Here is a 22088-nt window from a genome sequence, read left to right on the forward strand (position 1 = left end):
GTCATTTAAAAATGATCCTTCTAAGAATAAATCCTGAAATCTTTACTTGAACTCCAGGGAGAGACTTATTCCAAGCTGAAAGACAAGAATTTGAATTAGATAAATTAAAACTCTTGTTATAGCTACCACTTTGGTGTTTTATGTGGTCCTTAATTCAGAATAGCTGTTCACCAATTCACAATAGCTGCTCACCACTGCCTTTCAAATCTACCAGATTATCCAGCCATAAGAACACTTGCAGCCCAGCAAATATTTGCAGAATAGCCTCTGTTTTGGTGATTAACAATCCATAAAGAGATTTTAAGCAAAGCTGTCAGTTTAATCTGGAAGGGCTTTGCATCCCCTATGCCAGACTGAGTGGGACAGTTTTAGTAGCAAGGCAATGATGCAGCTCCAGCATCTGAACCAAGGCAGTGCATTTGTAAGAACCCAAGGGAGTTACAGCCCCATTTACTCCATCTGTGATACACCATGGGGGAAGAGAAGCAAGCTTTACTATGTACTTATCTACAAAATATGTTGTCAAGCAGTTATTTTCAGTACATAGAAGTAAGTATAATGTTTGGAATGAGTATAAAACATCTGGAATATGATTATTTTCAGCACAAACAAGCAATATTTTCATATTCTGACATGAAGTGTTTTTATTATAGTCATTCTGTGTAATTTCTGAGAGCAATAGTTTTCATTAGAGCTGACAGTGCATTTCTTCATAGTGAAGCCACACAGGTTTGTCCCATTACAAATAAGCAGGCCATTGTGGCCAAACCAAGGTAAGACCTCCAAGATCATTCAGGCAAATATCTGGGTGATTCTTGCCCTGCTCTAGCTTCTACCTTCTGTTTTCCATTCACTATTGCACTAACACAGGAAGACAATAATAACAATATGAGAAGTTGCTTCTGGCTTTATAAAGCAGGACTTCACTACACTTCATATGTACCTTACAGTACTCCCCAGCTAAGGACATCTTTCCATCTTTGTGCCATTGGTGAAGGGTCATACTACCCTGGCAGCAATCTGACCCCAATGGACAACACTGAATTCTTAGGGTGATAAACAACAGAACTTGATAGACACAATACACTTTCTAAAGTAAAGCAGAGACTATTTTCATTTAATGTAACACAACTACAGAAATGCACAAAACACAATTCTTATCTTTTACAATAAGCTTGAAACTGAAGCTGCTCTCCCAACATCAGCAAAGGTGATCAACCCTAAGTATTTTCAAGTTAAATTTGTCATCAATCTGTTGGCAGCAGAAAGACAGAATTCTAATTTAATGAAGTCACAGTATATGTCAGAATTTGACCTATTTTCTCCATATGGAGGTGAACATGCTATGTTTAAGTAGACTGCTTAGATATTGGCTCTAATACTCAGAAAGCTCAAGTAAATATGCACAAATAAATCCACAACAGAAAAGCTGTGTTATAGTAAAGTGAACTTATCTATCATTATATCTCAATGTTTTCAGTTTGATAAGACCCTAGAATTTACTTTTACCAAAAAATAATAGATCATCTGAAAAGAAAGAGACAATGAGGAAATTAACCAAAACAATGGTTGAAATAACCTTATTTTTGTGGAACACCTTGGTCATATTATTGTTTATTTTTAGATATTTTGACTAAAGAGGCTGACCACTTCCTACTTGCCATCACAGCATTTTACAATTTACTGAGTTTTGCAGTGTACTCTGAAGAATAAAATAATGTAAATAATGTTCAATTACTGGCAAGATTAGTCTGCACACACTTCAGATATTTTTTTTCTGAAATCTAATACCCAGAAGATTTACTTTTTGGACCTGTAGTTCATTTATCTTCAGCAGGTATAACCTATGCAAAATCAACAGTGTTGATTCCAAACTGTGTTGTGGAAGTTCAGGTTTCTACCAAAACCCAAAAAAGGTTGTCCAAAGCTTGTCTTTTTAACGCATTTATTTATTTAACTTTAGAACAGAGTACTGGCCTGGTTATTAAAATGCTGTCTTGAGCTAAAAAAAAAATCAATGTTAAGGTAAGAAAAGCCTGAAGACAGAAAGATCTAAGCAGTGCTGGTAGTTGCTCAGGAATGGGATTTCACAGAAAGGACAAATGTCTTCCACCAGTCAGTGTTGCTGCCTAGAACCCATGGTTTTACACTACAATAAAGTTTATGTTGACTGAGGATATCTGTATAAAGATACAGTGTTTGTAAATCCATGGTTTCTAATTATTCTAACAATGCATCTCAAGAATTCTGACCACAGTGAAATTGTATTAGTAATGTTTCAGTCTTCAGTCATTTGAAACTATAGGTTATTACTGCTTAAGAAATTCATATATGAGTCGCTTCTACTGTTTTCAAAATAATAATATAAGTTTGAATAAATCCAAATGCACTGTTGCAAAATCTCCAAGTCAAGGTCACTAAAGGTATTTTAGGCAAATTTTGTTATGCAAAATGTGAGAGTTCTAAGCTATAGATGACTGCAAAATTGACTATATTAAGTGCTTGAAACTCTCATTAACTCATAAATTGTAATATTATGACTTGAGTTATATCTTCTCTATAAAATTTCTAAACACTTTCATTAATATTTGAGAGAACATATAAATTAAAATGGATTCATATAACGCCATCATTCTACCAAGAGTTTGTTGTTTTTTTTTAGTTTACAGTGTAAGAAAAATATCAGACAGTTCAAGTATCAAGTATGGCATTATGTTAGTACAATGTGCTCCTGGAGAGTTCTCATACCTATCTCTCATTGTTATTTCAACATCTATCATTTCATTATCAATACTGCCAGGGAAGCATGAAAGTTAATGGAACATATGTCCTAATCCTGAAAAGACAGACTGACACTTCAAGTTACAGATAAAAGCAAAAGAGGAACATATTATCAGACTATTTATTGTAAGAGGTACTGGGGAAAAAAAAAATAACACTAAAAAAATCAAAATCCATACAGATTTCTTGCTAGTGATGGAATGTCTATTTGTAGTCCTCACTTCTATGATTCTACTGAAAAAAAAAATATGAGCACCAAGTCAAGGAATCATTGCAACACAGAAGAGAGATAAAAAATTACAGAGATGGATTTATTATCCAGAAGCCCTGGATAAACCAACAGAATTAGAGAGTACTTTAATTAATTTATAGTCCAAGCAAACTATATACTGAAAGTGATAAAAAATTTAATTTCATTACTAGTACTCATGGACATGCTTCTCCTTAAGATTCAGTTATCAAACTGTGTGCAGGATCCTGTTTCATGCAGAAAAAAAAGAAAAAGAATGAAGCTAACATGAACTGCAAAGAGAAGCCACTAAATATTACCAAAGGAAGCAAAAATAAGGTAACTCAATGTTTAACTTAAATACAAATGTTTCTATTCACGTAGTAGACCTTACAACAGAAAATATTTAGCTGTACAAGAGAGGTCTGAGATTAATTACAGACTGAATATGTATAACAAATACATCTAAAGCTACTTTGTAATTCACCTTGTATTGCAAGAAGATTTATTTATTATTTTATTTTCCTGGTTATTTCCCTGCATTTTTAAATAAATGCATGTTTTCTATATGTAGGCTCCTCAGAGAAGCTATTTGGCAGACATGGAAACCAAGACTAACCACTGAAAAGCCAATAAAAAGAAATATTTTCTGAATGGGATACTTCTATAAAGTGTACTCAGAAGTAGCATCCTCAATCACTGTATGAAAGCAGATAAAAGCTGGAAATTACTATTTCCTTAACCTTCAGTGTGGACCTGCCTTATTTCTAAAACCAGCAAAACAAAACAAAAAAAAATAAGCTGGCAAGAATAATTTTAAGCATATTACAGATATAACATGGAGACACTAATTTGGATTATACCATAAATATATATAAATATATATAAATATATATAATATAAATATATAAATAAAATATCAACAAAACTATCTTCCTTTGTTTACACTTCCTTCCATCTTTCTGTTAAAAGTTTTTAGTTTAATCCTTGCAAAAATATATGCTCCACCTCTATTAGGCCTTCATTCTACTTTTCTCAATTAATTACCAATTCCAGTTATTTACCAAAAACTAACTTACCTTGTGCATATTTAACAACTTTACACATGTGTTTATAAATACAGTGCTTGAAAGCACAATTTTCTGACGGACATTTGCAAGGAAGGGTGGTGGTATGGCGGGTCCTGTTGTCACCTGGCCACTGAGGGAGATGCTGGGGAGGAAGGCAGCATCTTGTGCCTTCTTCTGATGGTTTTTAGGGCGTCAGAAACTTGTGGTGGCTTTTAGGGCATCAGCATCTGAGGGTGATGGGGCACGTGACACCAGCAGGCAGCACGCCTTGGGCAGCACCTGAGCTCAGCACTGCAGCAGGAGCAGATCTCTGGAACAAACCAGAACATCCCCAGCAGGGCAAGAACACACCTGCAGGCTGAGCATCACCCTCCTCAGCCAGTCCTCAAAGCTGCCAGGTGCACTCATGTCCTGGGAAACACAAAGCTCTTGGCAGCCCTGGTTGTTTGCTGAACTCCTCAACTCTTCCAAACTTCCTTACACAGACAGGATGAAAATTTGTGCCAACAGGACACCTCCCTTTCGATGACTAAACATCTATTCATTTCTAAAGGGAGGTTAAATATTTGAGAGCTATTGAGGGAGATAATGGTGCTACATTTCAGTGTGCAAATCTATTCCCAGATCCCCTTCTGGGCATACACATGTGTTACCAGTATGTACAGCAAGCAAAACTTCAGGACTCAGCATTCCTGTAGAATCTGGAATAAGTTCTTGGCCTTGCAAATTCCAACAGGAAGTGTATAAAAGCAGGAATAGAATAACTGAAAAATTGCATCAAACCACAGCATTTGAGCACGCTTAATTACCAAAGAGGAGACTTTTTCCACTCCCAATTACTGTTCTAAATACAAACATGAGGTGATTCATTAACACAAAACATTATCAAAGCTCTTAAACTTTCAAATCAGTATTTCCATGGAATTTCCACAGGTCAGGAGGATACATACCATAACACAGCACGTAAGAAGTTTCCTTTACTCTCTGACATACAGTAAACATATCTAAATTGTTTAATTAATTATAGCCTCTCACACATCCAATTAGCTCAAGGTGTTAAAATGAATAGTTCAAAACAGCAGAAGAAACTCAAGTGGTCAATATATGCCTGATCACTTTGGGGTCACATGCTTTTATTCTATTCAACAAAAGAATAGAAATCAACAGAAATTATTATTCTTGAGTTCTAAAGTTCTCTGTTTCACCTACTACCATAAATATTTTAAAGCTACCACAACTTGTCCATTGATTTTATACCTTGTTCTTTTCATGAATAAATATCCTATCAACAGCTTCAGTCCTGCATTTTGAACTTTATTGACAGTTACATTCTCCACAAAATTGGAAAGGACACAGATGCTTCAATACTTCAATATTATCATAAAGAAGAAAACATTCCTTTCCTTGTTTTGAGACTGACCAGGAAGGCCATTGTAAGACTTTCCTGCATGCATTTTAATAATTTCTCTAAATATGAAATGTGTTGACTAAAACTTTAGGTGATATAGGAGCCTACTTGCCAGCTGATGCAAAACCACAGGGTTCTGGCAGCATCCCATTGCTTATTTTCACTAAGTCACCAAAGCTCTATTATTTTAATATATTGCATATTCATGGTATCAACACTTCAACTCATACAAAAGATTTCAATATTCTCATTAAAAAGTACAAACTCATTAAAATTTAATATCCAAGTTACATTAAAAGTAAAAAAACAATAAAAGGCTTATAGAAGTTCAATATTGAATCAAACAACTTTAACAGAGATTAAAAGAACAATGTCCAGTTTAACCTGGGTATGTTGGCAGTCACTTTAAAATACTTGTACTTCCTGTAAAATTATTTCTTTGAAGTATATAAATAAACCTCAACATCTGTGTGGAAAGGTACATGAACAAACACAAAAAGAAAGCTTAGGCAAAATACTTCTGAAGGGAAGAAAGTAGAGGATGACGGGTCAGAACCACACATCCAAACTTACCTCCTCTCCCTCTAAAATACCAGTTAAAAGCTTACTACAATTTATTAGGAGTGGGGCTGTTTCTCAAGCCTTCATTAATGGTATCCAGGACAGACAATGGCTAAAGAAATCTGTCCAGCTTTTGTTTGAAAGAACTCTTTTCTTCACATATCTGTTCAGTCACATCTGCACAGAATGTTCTGAAACAAAAGTTACATAATCCAGCCTGACCTGCAATCTGAGAGTTCAAAGATAAAGAGCATTTTTCAGCATAAATCAGCCAACCATACAATGCATTTGATTTCTTTTTCTCTATTAATCAAGTGCATGAACTTTCATACTGCTAGACTGAGAAGAATGGGTATAATTTTCTCACAACTATTTCAGAAGTACATGCATTTTTGATGGAAATTTGCAATATTGCACAGCCTGTGGTGTTCTGAATACATATCTTGAATAGGATTCATCAGCGTCCATTGATGTTAACTACATTTCAGCTATATTTCATTACAGTCAATAAAGACCTAGTCAATAAGATACTATTTATCTTGCCTGGAAATATATTTCTAAAAGCAGTCAGAAGAATCTTACCTTAAAATATCAAAATACACTTTGAACATAGAAGAAGTGCCATATCACAAACTCAGCTACAGACACCTAAATTAGATTACGCCCATGTTATCTGGCTTCCAGATTTGGAGTATGTTCCTTCCTTCCGTAACAATAAAAAAATTCCTATTTATATGGTAATTACAGTTCTTCAGCACCTCCATTCACAAAACACTCTATTCCCTGTTCTCATGCTTTTCATAAGCTTCCCTTCCAGCCAATCACTGTTCTGGACTGAGAAACATTTACAGAATTTGCTTTCTTACACTTCCAGTATGACAGACAACTGTAGAGATCTGGCTAGGCAGAGAAGAGAACAGCCTCTGCAGCCTGCCAACAATAATCAAATGCAGAAAAACACAGCTGCCACAGCCAAGCAAAAATGCTCTGAAGTCAGGCTGGAATGTTGGTTTGAGAGCTTAGGGTTGGGCTCTATGGGATAAATTGTGTATATTATCACCCAGCAAGGCAATGATTTTTATTATATTAATTGAACTTATTGTCATCATACCTGAAGTTCCCCTGTTTGATCATAACCAAAGTGCATAACCCAAGATATTTGTCAGGGATGGAACTTTCCTTACCACCAAAAGCTGGCCTCTAACTTTTACACAACACTCCCCTTCCAAAATAAACTCCATCAGCTATTTAAAAAGGAAACAAACTGAAATAATTATTATTTAAATAATTAAAAAATCAAACTCTTCACCAAAAGAAGATATTTATGAAATTAAATGGAGCTACAGAATCTCAGCTCACCTTTGGAATTATCAAATCTCAACCTAGCTTATCTGTGTCCACTACTACACAGAGGGACTTGTACTCCTCATACCACATCTCTGACTACCTGCAAAATATGCTGCCTCAAAGTTTCACATGTTCCTAGGATTTACTGGACCAGATTTTGCTTGGTTATTACCAATCTTTAAACTCCCCCCAGGTATTTCCATATCACTACATGCAATCCATTCCAGTTTTCAAAAACACATCTATTTTAACAGAATATTTTTTGCCCCCAATATTTATTCCCCGTCTGAAGGATTTATGCCTCTTATACCAAGTAATACTAAAGATTGCTATCAATGAAATAAACAGAGGGTTTTGTACTTTCCTCAAACAATATTTATGTGATATTTTTCTACATCTTCTCCTGCTCTTCTACAAGCTTTTAAACTATCAACATCAATCACTGAGAATACTTCCAGTATTGATTTCACAGATTAAAACATGTCTTTTAGTCTTTCTACTAAATGCTGATTTTCAGCATTTCCTACACTATTTCACAGCCAGAGACTGAACTAATATTTGTCAAACTGGTTGCTCTTGAGGAGTTACTTTTTCTTCTCTGACTCCCTAAGTCCTCTCTAGAGTCACTGTTTTCCTCAGTCAAGAATCCAGGAGCTCTCTGAAAATAAGGCCTGCACTTCTTGTTTCTAGAGGCATCATTTTGACTTTGTTAGACCAAATCATATTTTACCTGCATAAATCCATATTACCAGCCAGTCCAGATTATTCTGCAACTCTAAAAAACAAGTTATCAACTGCAAATTTCATGGGCATTGATTTTGAAAATTAAAGTCAGTCTATTAAGTAAAATACAAAATATCACTGTTTCCTAAAACACGTCTGTACAACACAAACAACACAATTCAACAATAAACCCGGTTTGGGTTTTCTTGCAGTGTGACCAATAACAGATTTTTTAATCCAGTTGATACATATTCCTTCATAGTTTTTTTTATTTCCCACTTCTAGACAGATAGTACATTTCTATTTAGAGTTCTGCTAGGCACTTTCCATGTCTTATGAGTAGCCTGGCTACTCATCTTCATCAGATAAAATTAAAATACCTTAGAGGGCATATACAACACATATAAAATAGGGTATAAAATACATAAAATTGAGGTTTAACTAGACCAAGTGTAAGGTTCAGCATCTGGGTGGGGGCAACCCCCAGTATCAACACAGGCTGGGAGATGAGCAGGTTTGAAGGAGCCCTGATGAGAAGGACTTGGGGTTGCTGCTGGATGAGAGGCTGAACATGATCCAACCATGGGCACTCAACCAGCCCAGAAAGCCAAACATATCCAGGCTGCACCCAGAGCAGCGTGGGCAGCAGGGCAGGGCAGGGGATCCTGCCCCTCTGCTCTGCTCTGCTGACACCACACCCAGCCACAGGGCTGCATCAGCTCTGGGCTCCCAGCACAGGAAGGACAGGAACCTGTTGGAGAGTCCAGAGGAGGCCACCAAGATCAGAGGGGTGGAGCACCTCTACTATGAGGTAAGACTGAGAGAATTTGGATTGTTGAGCCTGGAAAAGACAAAGCTTTAGGGTGATCTAATGACAGACTTCCAGTACCTGAGGAGAGCCTACAGGGAAGCTGGAGAGAAACTATTTATGTGAGTAAAATGTGACAGGAAGAGGGGGAATTGTTTCAAACAGAGTAGGTTTAGATTTTAGGAAAAAATTATTCACTCTGGGACAGTAAGACACTGGAACACATTTCCCAGTGAAGTTGTAGACACCCATCCCTGAGAGTGTTCAAGGCCGGGTTGGATGGGGCTCTGAGCAACTTGGTCTTGTGGAAGGTGTTCCTGCCCATGGCATGGGGCTGGAACTAGATGATCTTAAAGGTCCTGTCCTGGCTTGGGACACCTCAGGACAGGTCCCTTCCAACCCAAACTATTCTATGATTCCATGAAAATACAGAATTCAGGACAAGGTACAAAGAAGTGTCAGACAATATATTTCAAGGGAAAATATGTCCCATCAAACACTTTTTAAAAATCATTATTATTTTTACAAGCATTAAACTCTTTCTACACAACTCTTGGCTTGTGTGCTTAGCCACGATGGTGAGGAAACACATTAAAAATATTGGAGATATTTCAGCTCTGGGAAAGGAGAGTGGAGAAAGGCACCATATTCTGAGTTAATTTGAAGGCTGATAGAATTGTGATAGAGTTGAAATTGTTAGCAGTCAATCCTGTGGAGAAGCATGCAGATTCCAGAGATGAAGTACAAACACAAAAATAATTTTAAAACCTTAATACACAATATGATAAACTCAAACTGACAGTAATCTTGTGTAATTTTTTGCCCTGTAGGATTCACAAGGGTCTTAGGAAAAAGTGTTCCCACCACAGAAGCAGGTGCTGCTAAGAGCCCCCAGTGCTCCATACACAGTGGTGGCAACAACAGCACCCACAGACCAGAGGGAAACCCTGTCCCTGGCTGCAGACAGGGACAACTCCAGGTACACAGCAAACCCATCTCCACACTGCCAAAGAGGAACTCAGCTAAAGCTAAAGGCCTAAAGGTAAAATATTAAAAATAAAAAACAACAAGAAAAAAAAAAATCTACTGATGGAACATTTAAACTACAATGTCTAATTCTAGGCATGATGAAAAATGGTCACAATTAAATACATATTAAATATCTATACATTAAACAAAAGTATCTATACAATCAGATTTTTGACATTCATGCAAAATCAGATAATCTTAATATAATCACAGTGTAACATGATTTAAGAGTGTCCACCTGAAATAATACCAGACAAGGTGTATATGCTGTTCATCATTGTGGATTAATGACAACATGTGTCTTTGTGAGTCACTACTGTGAGACTCTTATCTTACAGACTCTAAAAGACCCTTATCTTGCAGTCTTAGAGGAGATGAGATTTTAGACTTCGGAAATAATATTTTTATAACAGATTTTCAAAACAGCTTTATTTCAATGCTAGCAGAAGCCCTCAGCCAAACTCCAAAAGAGAAATTATGAAAAAAGTAAGTAAACAAGCAAATCTAGCAAAATTATCAAGTGGAAACAGTGAATCACAGGTTTTAATATCAGTGTAACATCTTAACTAGTAGTTCCATTGGAATGGAGGAATCAGATCAACAAATAAGCTTAAGTAAGCAGGAAATACTTCCAAAATGAAAAATCTACAGAAAGACTTATTTCTAAAGATATGAAGATTTACCTTCTGCATTTATAAAGGAGAACAGACAAAGGCAATGGTAAATTTCCCATGATAGGTAAGAAAAGCCCATGAAACAGAAGAGTAAGAAATGCATCAGCACTAAAATCCACCAACTGACTGCATCGTCCCACCAACCACATCCTCCAAAAGAAAGAGAAAACCACAATCCTATTTTTCCTACAGTAACAAAATAAAATTATTAGAGACTCCATAAAAATAAAATTATGTCCTTTGGAATATTTCTGTAATATATGTAACAAGCTTTGCTGTTAAATTGTTAGTCCTAAATATATAGCTAATGAGAGTTATGCCTCTGCTTGATATTAACAATTTCCATCGAAAAACTATATTTTAGTTGATCATTACTAATTTAATCTAGCTATTCTGCAACCAAAAATATTCCTTAGGGTGATTCTTGTGGTCATGATTTGGGTTTGTTTTCCCTGGGTTCTCTTTATGGAGTGGGGAATAAGAAGTTAATTCAAACAAACAAACAAAACCAGAACACCCACAATTTAACAGATAAACATCTGGTAATGAATTCCCTTAAAATTACTACTGTGATACTTTTACAAGATAGAAGAATTTGAAGTTTAGGAAGCAGAGAGTGTCTGCCACCAGAGATATACCTTTTGATCTATTCAAAACAAGAAAAGAACTCTTAGAATTCTAATAAAAGTTTAAGAATCACAAGTCATGGAATTCCTAGCAGAGGCAGTAATCACAGAACATCAGTCAAAGGTTTCATTACAACAACTTCACTCCACATTCTGTATGAGACTCATTACCCAGGTGCAATCCTGGCACCATGAGAAGCACTGCAGCAGCCAAGCATGGACCTTTCTGGCACTTAATTTTGTCACTGCAAGGCAGACCTGGAGCAGATTCCCTTTGTTCCTACACTGTCTCCATAAAAAGGCTGGTAGGTAGTAGAAATAAATTTTCAGACTAGAGTATTAGGTAAGGAATTAAAAAAGACAAACTTGGATAAAAGAGTGGAATGGGGACAGGAAAGAGAGGAAAAACTGTGGGTGATACCAATATTGTTAGCTCAGGATTGAAACATTTCAAACTGGATCCTACCTAAAGCAAAAAGACCAAGTTTCATATGCCATGGGAGCACCCATTCCAAGGCTTCCAGTACTATAATCTAACACTTCATAAGAGAATCAGGGAATTATTTAGGCTGAAGAAATCTTCATGACCATGGAGCCCAACTGTTAACATGGCATTGCCAAGTCCACCACTAAGCCATGTCCCTAAATGCCACAACTGCACATCTCTTGAACACCTTCAGGGCTGGCAACTCATCCACTTCCCTGGTCAGCCTGTTCCAATGCTTGACAACACTTTCCATGAAAAATGTTTTTCCTAATATCCAATCTAAACTTTCCTTGGTTCTATTTGAGGCCATACAATATATTTTGCCCAAACTTTTATTCAGTTCATCTGAAATATGTTGTAGTTCCATACACATTCGATTTAATAGGAGAGCCAGTTTATGCTTTGTTCTTTAAAATGTAGAAAATCTCCTTTCAAATGTACACTGAATTCTATATAGTTATAACTTTATCACTGTGGTTACACTGAATTACACTTGATTTTTACTATTTTTTACTTTGTTACAAAAGGAAACAATTCTAGTGAGTAAGCCAAACTCTATGTCTTTGGAAAGATTTGTGGAGGCCAATGTACTGGAAGCTGTCTCAAAATATTGCACAGTAGTTTTAAAAAGACAAAGTCCAGTCTCAAAACCTGGTAGTTTTGAAAACAAAAGCCTTCAATTATCTAATCACAGATTTCTGAACATGTTAAACAGCTTTTATTTCCCCTGCTAAAGTGCACAATGCTCTGTGTCCTTGTAGTCTGTCCTCAGATGCATTCAGTTACACAAAGATGTGCAGAGCAATGATGGACATAATCTGAAGACAAAGCATTTTTCCTGAAAACTGTTTTTCCATAATAGTCTTCCTAATAATGCAGCTGCTAGTCAGGACTTCAATACACTGTTTTTTGGGAAGGTGGGTTAATAATGGGGAAAAAAAAGTCCAATTACCCTACTCAAGTAAAATGAACAAAAAGAATTTAGATTCTGTTGAATTAGGAAGGGCTTTTTACTTTTTTTTACATTCAATGTCAGAAAAAAAGAACTATTCCACAAGCTATATACAATGCCTTTCCAACCTCAGGAGACAATTCCACTGTTTAAAATATCATATGGTAAGGCTTGAATACATTTTACACTTAGTGAGTATCCATTACATAACTTTCCTCCACTGCCTTTAATTACCCCATTAAGCAAGTTGGTATTTGCATTTGCACTTCCAGCAGCTGCACTAGAGCTGCAGGGCACAAGAATATAAAACCAAGAAGAAAAATTAATAAAACATTATCTTTTCCATTTAGTAAGTTCACTTTCTTTTTAAATGGAAACATTTGTATTAGTAGACTACTCCAGCACTGTAAGATAATAAATCACATAAACCTTGTATTATTCAAGCCAACTGAACTGCCAGATAGAAGTATCATCACTCACTAACAGCACAACTTGCCCTAAAGCTTTTCTCATTTTATGGTATTTCTGAGGAGTCACTTTGTATCTGAAATTGTTATTCAAAACATAAAAAGTGGTGCAAATGTAATGCAAGAGAAATCTTTCTTGTTCTAAACCTTTCACAGAGAAAATAAATTAGAAGTTTATTTTAATGTATTGCACATCTTTACTAATCTGGACTCATTTCTGAGTAAACAAAGAGGAAGGTTTCAATTAATTAATTAAAAATCTGCAAGTCATCACACATTCTTAGAAACAGTTTCCAAGTTTCAAGACCATTTATTTTTCAGCTAGCCTATGTAGTTCACAACACATTTATTAAATATTGCAACAGTAATTATTACATAATTTTGCAATAATTAATATGTAACTATTAAAAACTACGTTACTTATTACATCCACGTTTTCTCTAAACATTACGTATATAATAAACATTAAGAAACAGAGCAATGAGAAGTATCAATTTATTCATTAAGAGCCATTGATCCTGAAAAGTCAATTCCACACTGCTGGCTGCTACTTTACTACTTCCAGGCATATGGAAGCCCTTTTCCTCAGAAAATACGGAATCATGCTTCTACCATGTATTAGAATACTGACAACCTGTGCATGCGGATGAAGGAAACAAAGCAGCAGTTTTGATTTTGCCTACGTCCTTCATTTTGAAGTCTTAATTTTGTATCTGCCACAAAATATCCTATTTGTATAAAAGTGTTATTCATGAGAATCTCACTACAACAATTTCTTGTATCTGGCAGGAATAACCCTATATCAGGCTTTCTGCTGTCTCCAGACTTTTCTCTTTCTGAAAATTACTCCACCTGAGATAATTTTCAGCAATCTCTATTTTACATTTTAGAGCAACACTAAAATACCTATTATTAATAAGCAGAAAAAACACTATTTTAGAAACATGAGAAGCATGTTACTGCATGGACTAACTGTCAATATCAGTTCTTGTGCCAAAATTCAAATATTAACACAATGTGAGCATGCTTAATATCCTAGAAGTTTCCCCCTTACACAAAGCAGGTGTAGAGAGAAGAAGTTCTTAAGGGGTGTAAGAGAACCATATGATTATGTACATTACAGCAGCTCTATAACTTTAATAATGTCATTTTCTCTGTGAGCTTTTTATGTCAACACAGGATAGGCCTAAGATACACTGGTTTGAGTGCTACAAACACTGGCCTAAATTAAATCCTACTAGTATACCATTTTTCATGAGCTGTTTAATTGCATTGTTCATGGAGAATTGTAAGGGCAAAGGAAATGTGATTCAGCTCAAGCAGCATATTTATGGAAAACCACATAAAAGTAAGAGCAAAGAATCAGAAGAGGCTGCATATCAGACATTTCAGACCAATAAGGAAGAAACTAAATTATCATGCAACTTTCACAAGCCTTAATCTGACTCTCCATTTCAGTTAAAGAACTGACTTAGCAATATCAAGACTTTGGGCACAGCTGCCAATTCCTCCCAGCTGGACAAGAAATATTTCTTCCTTTCTTTCTGAAAAATTTGACATCTGATTCCCATGGAGCATCTCATGCCAGTGGTTAATTAGGGAACATTTTACAAGAAGAACTAAAAATTGTCAGCAACACAGCAGGCAAATACTGACATTTTTTACAAGCACAGCCATTCCACAGCTTAATTTCTCTTCCCAGAGCTCTTGCAGGCAGGCAGCTGCTGCCCAGACAAGCTGAGAACCTGTACACTTACTGCAAATCCCAGATCTCAGATACTTATTCAAACTGGCAAGAAACATTCCTCCTACATCAATTTCAAACATTTGACAGCCTGGCCATTCATTAAATGCATCTTGTAGCAATGTCCATGTATAACTATATAATTCTTCCTGCCAGCTACTGGGAAGTAATGTAATAGGAAGCTGGGAGGACTCCCACGTCTCAGAGTCCCTGACAGGCAGAGGGAAAGCAGGAATAAAAGCAGGGAGAATGTGGTGAAGGCACGGGGCTGATGTGAGAAGGCCAGTAACAGATTACACTGATTAATGGCTGGGTTGGAGATATCCTCCTTCCCTGAGCAGCTGGAGAGCAGGGTTAGCTGCTGGTCAGGAGGTAATCAGATATTTGCAGTGAGACCTGATGCAGCCTATGGCCAAAAGTCTTGTCACTCAGATCTGTGCAAATGCAACAACAACTGCCACAGGCTCCCAGAGAATAAATAAGAGAAACCGGGAAAAATACAAAAATAGAGAAAAACAAAACAAAACAAAAATGGCAAAACCAAAATAAATCAACAGAACAACAAAAGCCCTAGATGTCCTTTCTTCTCCTTTGCCATACATCCTACTACATTTAAGGAAAATTCCACTTTCACTCTAAGCTTGAGAGCCTTGTGCCAGGTGTGGCAGATGTGATTCAGTAATGTCATCTTCCTGAGATGGAGATGGGGCCACAACCACTGCAGTGGGTATAGACATACACACCCAATTATAGGAGCAATTAGAGAGGATAAAAGACAGATTAGGTCCTCCCTCCAGAATACATACCCTGCCAGAGGAGCTGAGGCCAGGGTAAAAGTGGTAGGGGTTAATTACCAGCTGGAACCCAAATGCTTTCTTTTTCATGGTTCAAAATGTAAATCTGTATAAGTGCCATCATTTTAGCCAAGCACTGACACATTTTAACAGAAACATCCAGCTATTTCAGTTATTTTCCCACTTTTCTTGGGTGATCTGAATAAAACATTTCTTTTCCTTTCATTTACACACCACCCACAAGATTAAAACAACTTAAAAAAAAACTGTCAGTATTAAGACCAAACATTTAGCATAGCCATATTCAAACAGTTTCATAAATTTGCCACTGATCACACTCTGTTGAAGACATTGTGCTCTGCAGCACAAAGAAAAATTTTGAAAACTTCCAAAACATAGGAAAACCATTGTTTTATTATCACTGTAACACATGCAATTCATTTTCAGACAAAAGGTCACCTTCAGCAAACACTGCTGCATCTTTTAAGGGCTAAGACTGGTGTGTTTAGTGACGTTGTCATGGCCTTAGTTCCAGCAGCCCAAAATGCCCAGTGCCCACCCCTGCATGGCTGCTGGGGGCTGTGAGGGACACCCAAGGCAGCTGGGTGCCCCCTGGACCTCTCTTGGGGTGCTCCCTTTGTTGTGAGAGATCAGCTGAGGTCAGATGTATCAACGAATGAGCCTGAAGTGTCTCTCATTAAGCAAAAAACTGTTCCCGTTCTGAGATCTTCTTAAACACATATGTGCCTTTGACAAATTATCAGATGATGTTTTTCAGCTCCGTATGTCCATCAAGATGACATTTTTGCAAAGCTTTAGCTATATCAGATCAGCCAGTTGGACTCAGAAAACAATCATTGATTTTTTAATTTAAGACATACACACTGTTTGATTTTCTAACTTTACTGTCAATTCAAACTTACATCCAATATTTATTTAACATGTAGAAAATTTAATTAAAGCAAAATGAGATATTGGAGAACTTAGGAAGCAGTATCTTTTAACTATCACAACAACAGTTTTACATAAAACCAAAACAAAATGTTCTTGTGTTGATTCAGCTGGTAAAGTTTAGACTTTGTACTTCCTATGCTGCTACATTGCCAGGGACTGCATAAAAGAGCAACACTGCTTAATCAACAGAGTTCTTTTAACACATTTATCACCATGCCTCCTCTATTAGGAAGTTGAGCTGGTTGCATGAACTAATCAAAATGCCTTTGAACATCCATTAATACTGTTCAGTTAAATATCTATTGGGTTTAGAACCAATGTGAAGCTCATTTAATACTCTCCATGTTCTACTGGCATAAATCTTTTAAATGACTTCTCTTTTTTTTTTACCACTAAAAGGGCAAAGTAAATGGTTCCTCTTATTACAAAAGATTTCAGAGACCAGAGAGAGAAACAGCTAACACTTATTGCTGAAACTATTAATGATTTTCATTAATGACCAAGGAAATACTATTTGAACCAGAATAAATAATTAGGAGTTTAGTGCTTCAAAATATAAACACTTAATAGAAAACATGTTTTTCTGTTATAAAAATGCAAACTTTTAAGTTCAAATTAAAAACATACACATGCCATCATAATATTAACTTGAAAGCAGCATTTATAAAGAAGTGAAATGGAAAACAAGGAGATAAAACTTTTCATCTTTCCCAGTCCATGGCTGAATATGGAATTCCCAAAACAGATGGTAAAGAATATGCAATACAGTGAAGGTCCTCTGGGTGTGATATTCACCTGTCTCTTTCCAGCACCACCAAATTATTGTAACCACAATTAATATCTGCCAGAATCAGTAAAATGACATCTCGCTACTGTTAATACTATTTTGTTTGACCTTGATATCACGAACATAAATGCAATTATGATAATGTGCCAATTATTTTCTATATTATTTCTATATTGTATATGGAAATCAAAAATACTAGTACTCCCTGCCTTTCTTATGATAATACCTGAACATTCTGGCTTTATTTCATCTTCAATTTCTACCATCCAACCACTAACATTTGTTTCATTTTTATTTCTTATTTTTAACAAGAAAAAAAGCCCAAAACAAAACCAATCAGTGAAGTTTTAGAATATTCATAACAGCATGTTAGATGTATGATTTATGGAGGATAATAGACAAGTATTTTAATGTTTGCACTATTTTACTGGTTTTGCTGGCATAAATTTTGAATGACAGCACATCTGTCTGTTAGGACAACTAACTGTCAATAATGCATCAGCTACACCATACGCTCTGCATATTTTATGTGGTTAATATAAAAAGATTGTTGATGATTTTTGAGAGGATTTAAGCTTTTTTTAATACTTTTAGACAATCCAGCCATATCTGCCTACCATAGGATTTTTGGCCCACAATTTTTCCATGTTTCATAGAATTTTGTCCAAAATCTGTTGAACAAAACCAAATAATTTGGAAAAAAACCAGTGGCTTGCAGATTATGAAAGTAATGTGTACACTTTACTGTGAGGTCAGATCTGTCACAGTGGAAAAGCAAATAAATTAGAAGCCACTATGTAAAAGTGATTAAATAGGTTTGGACAGACTGAAATATAATTAGCACAAAACTGTTATCCTAGTCAGCTTATTGACTGTTAAAATAGTGGCTCCACAAAAAACTCCTGGCTTTGTTCTAAAGGTCATGAATTGACTAAAAATCAGGCTATTTCAGAGAAAAGAGTCTTTCCTATCCTGGTCAGAAATGAATCTTTGCAACTTTGATCATTGTAGGATTTATGGTCAAACTATACTGACAAGTAAGTTGCAGATGAAAAGAACAACGTTATTTCGTTACCTTCAATTACATTTTAAGTCAAAGATATGCTCCCCACAGATAAGTTCACTTGTGATGAATTGTACAATCAATTTTTGACTTGTAAGTGTACAATAGCAAGTTAACTATTATTTCTTAGAGACTTTCCTAACTTTCTTTACTCAGACATTTATAACTGGAACAAAAATATAAACCATAAACTCTCTATATTTCATTTAGATAAACTGCAGCTCTCTGATATTCACATAAGAATCATGTCCATTTTAGCAGTCTACTTGTGGAACTGCTTCACGCAGATTGCAGCTCTATCTGTAAATTACATCTTAGGTAAAGATAATTGTTATTGATTCGAGATATTTCAAATTTTCTGTAAGAAGAATCAAAGGGGTTTTAGGAAAGAAACAAGCTCCACATGGAAAGTAGCGAGTAGCACAGATTAAACTCACCTTTCTGCCACACCAAACATTAATTCTCCACTGCCAGCCCACTGGAAGAGACTTCACAACCATCATGATTCCAGAGCATGTCAAATCAATACTGTAAGGATGGGAAATGTCCGTGTAATGAATTCAGAAGCAACCTATAAATAAGCAGACAAAAGAAGGCAAAAATTGAACAAATTACCCATATGAGTTCCCCAGAGGATTCACTAAAGGAGAGGTGGTGATGATCTAAACCACGTAAAAGTGATGGTTAATTCAGTGTCAGTATCTCTGTATAGCCAAGCACATTTGAAGATATTTGAAGCACATAATAGCATTAATGGTTCTCTACATTTCAAAGTTTACTGTGTCCCACATGCCCCTGGATACTTTTGAATTTCCCTAAGTAGCGCAACGTTTACCTCTCAGTTGCATAATCATGTCTAGGACATTCCACACATTTTTTGTTTCTGTGAAAAATTGCTGCCAGGCATCTGTTTGGGACCTTTTCTACTCCCATTTTTTTTCTATTTATGCTATCTGAGCACATTACTTATATCCATCTCAAAGTTCTAATTTAAAAGGACATTCCTCTGAATCATGGCCTAGTCTTGCCCATTTCTTTCCAAGTCTATTGAAAAACACTTTTCAGTTGTGGGATCTCAGCACCTCAGGACAGAGGTGCAGAGTGGCCGAGAACACCCTTGGGGGGCTCGGGAGTCCTGGAATGTTGCCAGAAGTGTCTGGTGGCTGGACTTTGATCCTACACAGGAGATAACATCTGTATGAGGACTGGGAGGATTTCACTGGGGTGAATGGTGAAGGGATAAGTTAATTAAGGTGTAGAACACAGGGTTTAGGATTTCTGTACAGGGGGGTCTAGAGAAGTAAGATGGAGGAATTGGGGCGTGTCCTGTCCTTCTTCTTCTTCTTCTTGGCCTCCATCTTCTGTGGTGATGGTGGCACTTTGGGATTGGTCTTTACTAGAAGTGCACCGGTTAATAAGAGTAGAAGGTATTGGAGAAAAATCATAAATATTGTACACGTAACTTCGGGTATAAAGATAAGTGACCACCCCAGGGGCTGCGGGAGTGTGCCCATGGCTGACTGCTGTGCAGACCTCTGTCGGGCTGAAAGAAAATCTTTTAGATAAACAATTAATAAACACTGAGACCGAAACAAGATCAGAAGTCTCTCCTCGTCCTTTGAAGCGCGGGCTGCCCAAGGTCACTCTGGGCCTTTCCAGGTCTTTGAAACAGCCGAGAAACCGAGCAAGTGGCATCCCTGAGCTATCTCCGGACATAAAACAGCCGGGAAGAGAAACAGAAAACCGAGAACATGAATCAACCATAAAACAGAAGAGAAAGAGAAAAATGGGATCCGACATCTGGCGTCCCTGGGTGGGCTCGAACCACCAACCTTTCGGTTAACAGCCGAAATTATTTTTAAAAACTGAAAAATATATACCATTTTTTACCTGTCAGGGCTTACTGCCCCAAACTATGTGGATTAAATTTTTACAGAAGCTTACTAAAAATCAAAAAAGTCCAACCTTCTGATAAATTAATTGGCCCGGCAACCAAGCAATACAAATGTAATCCGGTAAACTAAGTGCAGAACATTGGCACCAACAGGCAGGATGATTCTGCATTTATACAATCACAGCTCCAAATTTCCTTAAATATGAGAAATATGCCAGCCAAACAGAAAAAAATAGCAACTGTTAGCCCTTCTCTTCTGCTCCACTTGCTCTATGTCCCAATTAATTTTTTTTTTGGAGTTCAGTGAAATCCTCAGCCCTACAACTAACATCCTATTCTATCTTAAGGACACAGAAAAATAGAAGAAGTTGAATATAAGAAGATGGACTACAATCAGGAATTTTCCCCTAGCTGCACATATTTGCCTACATTGAGAAAATTCTAGGATTATACCTGATCTCACTTGAGAGCTTCTAACCCTAATTTAGCTTGTCCTGTTAAAAGTCAATAAAGATAAATAAGGCTCAGGTAATGTATGTGTAGTTAAAACTTTAGGCAAAGAAGTTTTAACATAAGACAGATCTTTTTCTATAAAGTGCTTCTCTTCACATTTAAGCTGTAATATTACGGTTGCATATTGATTGCTGTAAAAGAATGGCAACAAAAGGAGACAATTGCATCCTTTGCATCATCATAATTGTGAATAAGAACATTTTATTGAAATCTCACATTACAAAAACTGTTTCCCTTTTCCCTCATGAGGAAATTTTAAAATAAGGAGCTGTCTGGTACTATCCAAAAGCAGTGCTGGTCTGTATATCAGTATGCCACCTCCTAGTTGAGGACTTGAAGCAAGAAGCCCATTGGAAAACAGAATGAATTATCCTTTGGGGTTTATTTTACATCAGTAGCAGGATGAGTTAGATACCTTCATTTAGCAGCAAATCTATGTAAGTAATCAACGTGAAAATTCACCTTACTTTGCTTTTAGTTCTCTTTGAATTAACACAATGTACTGGTTTGGGCTGGGATAGAGCTAATTTTCTTCACAGTAGTTCATAAGGGACTGTGGTTTGGATTTTTACTGAAACAGTGTTGATAACACATGGCAGGTTCAGTTATTGCTAAGCAGTGCTTACAGAGAGTCAAGGCCTTTTCTCCTGCTCACACAGCAGGGAGAAGCACAAGAAACTGGGAGGGGACACAGCTGGGACAGATGACCCCAACTGAACAAAAGGATATCCCATACCATGTGGGACCATACTCAGCCCCATATATAAAACTGGAGGAAGAAGGATGAAGGCAGGAAGGGACTTTTGGAGTGATGGCATTTTTCTTCCCTAGGAAAGGTCAAACATGATGGAGCCCAGCTCTCCTGGACATGTCTCAACACCTGCCTGCCCAGGGGAAGGGGTGAATGCATTCCTTGTTTTGCTTTGCTCCTGCACAACACTTTTGCTTTACCTATTCAACTGTCTTTATTTCAATCCATGAATTGTCTCATTTTCACCCCTCTGGTTCTCTCTCCCATCCCACCGGAGGAGTGAGCAGCCCACCAGGTTTAAACTGTAACACACATTTACTCTGTTTCAGGGAATTTTAGACCAAGCTGAAGCAAAAGGAAGTCTTACTGAGATGAGTTACTTTGGGAGATATCCATATATTAGTGTTTATTTTCCATGCATAGAAA

At 36.7% G+C, this 22088-nt stretch overlaps 1 protein-coding gene across 1 annotated transcript in view; it reads right to left on the reverse strand.

Moving 5' to 3' along the window:
• Positions 1-22088, reverse strand: part of THSD7A (thrombospondin type 1 domain containing 7A) — a 266483-nt gene that overhangs the window by 205875 nt on the left and 38520 nt on the right. Inside the window, exon 2 of the mRNA XM_058019397.1 lies at positions 18942-19075. The gene's annotated coding sequence lies outside the window, so the exon portion shown is untranslated. The remainder of the gene's footprint in view (positions 1-18941; positions 19076-22088) is intronic.

The sequence above is a fragment of the Melospiza georgiana genome, chromosome 1, assembly GCF_028018845.1.
Source record: "Melospiza georgiana isolate bMelGeo1 chromosome 1, bMelGeo1.pri, whole genome shotgun sequence".
NCBI classification, from domain to species: domain Eukaryota; kingdom Metazoa; phylum Chordata; class Aves; order Passeriformes; family Passerellidae; genus Melospiza; species Melospiza georgiana.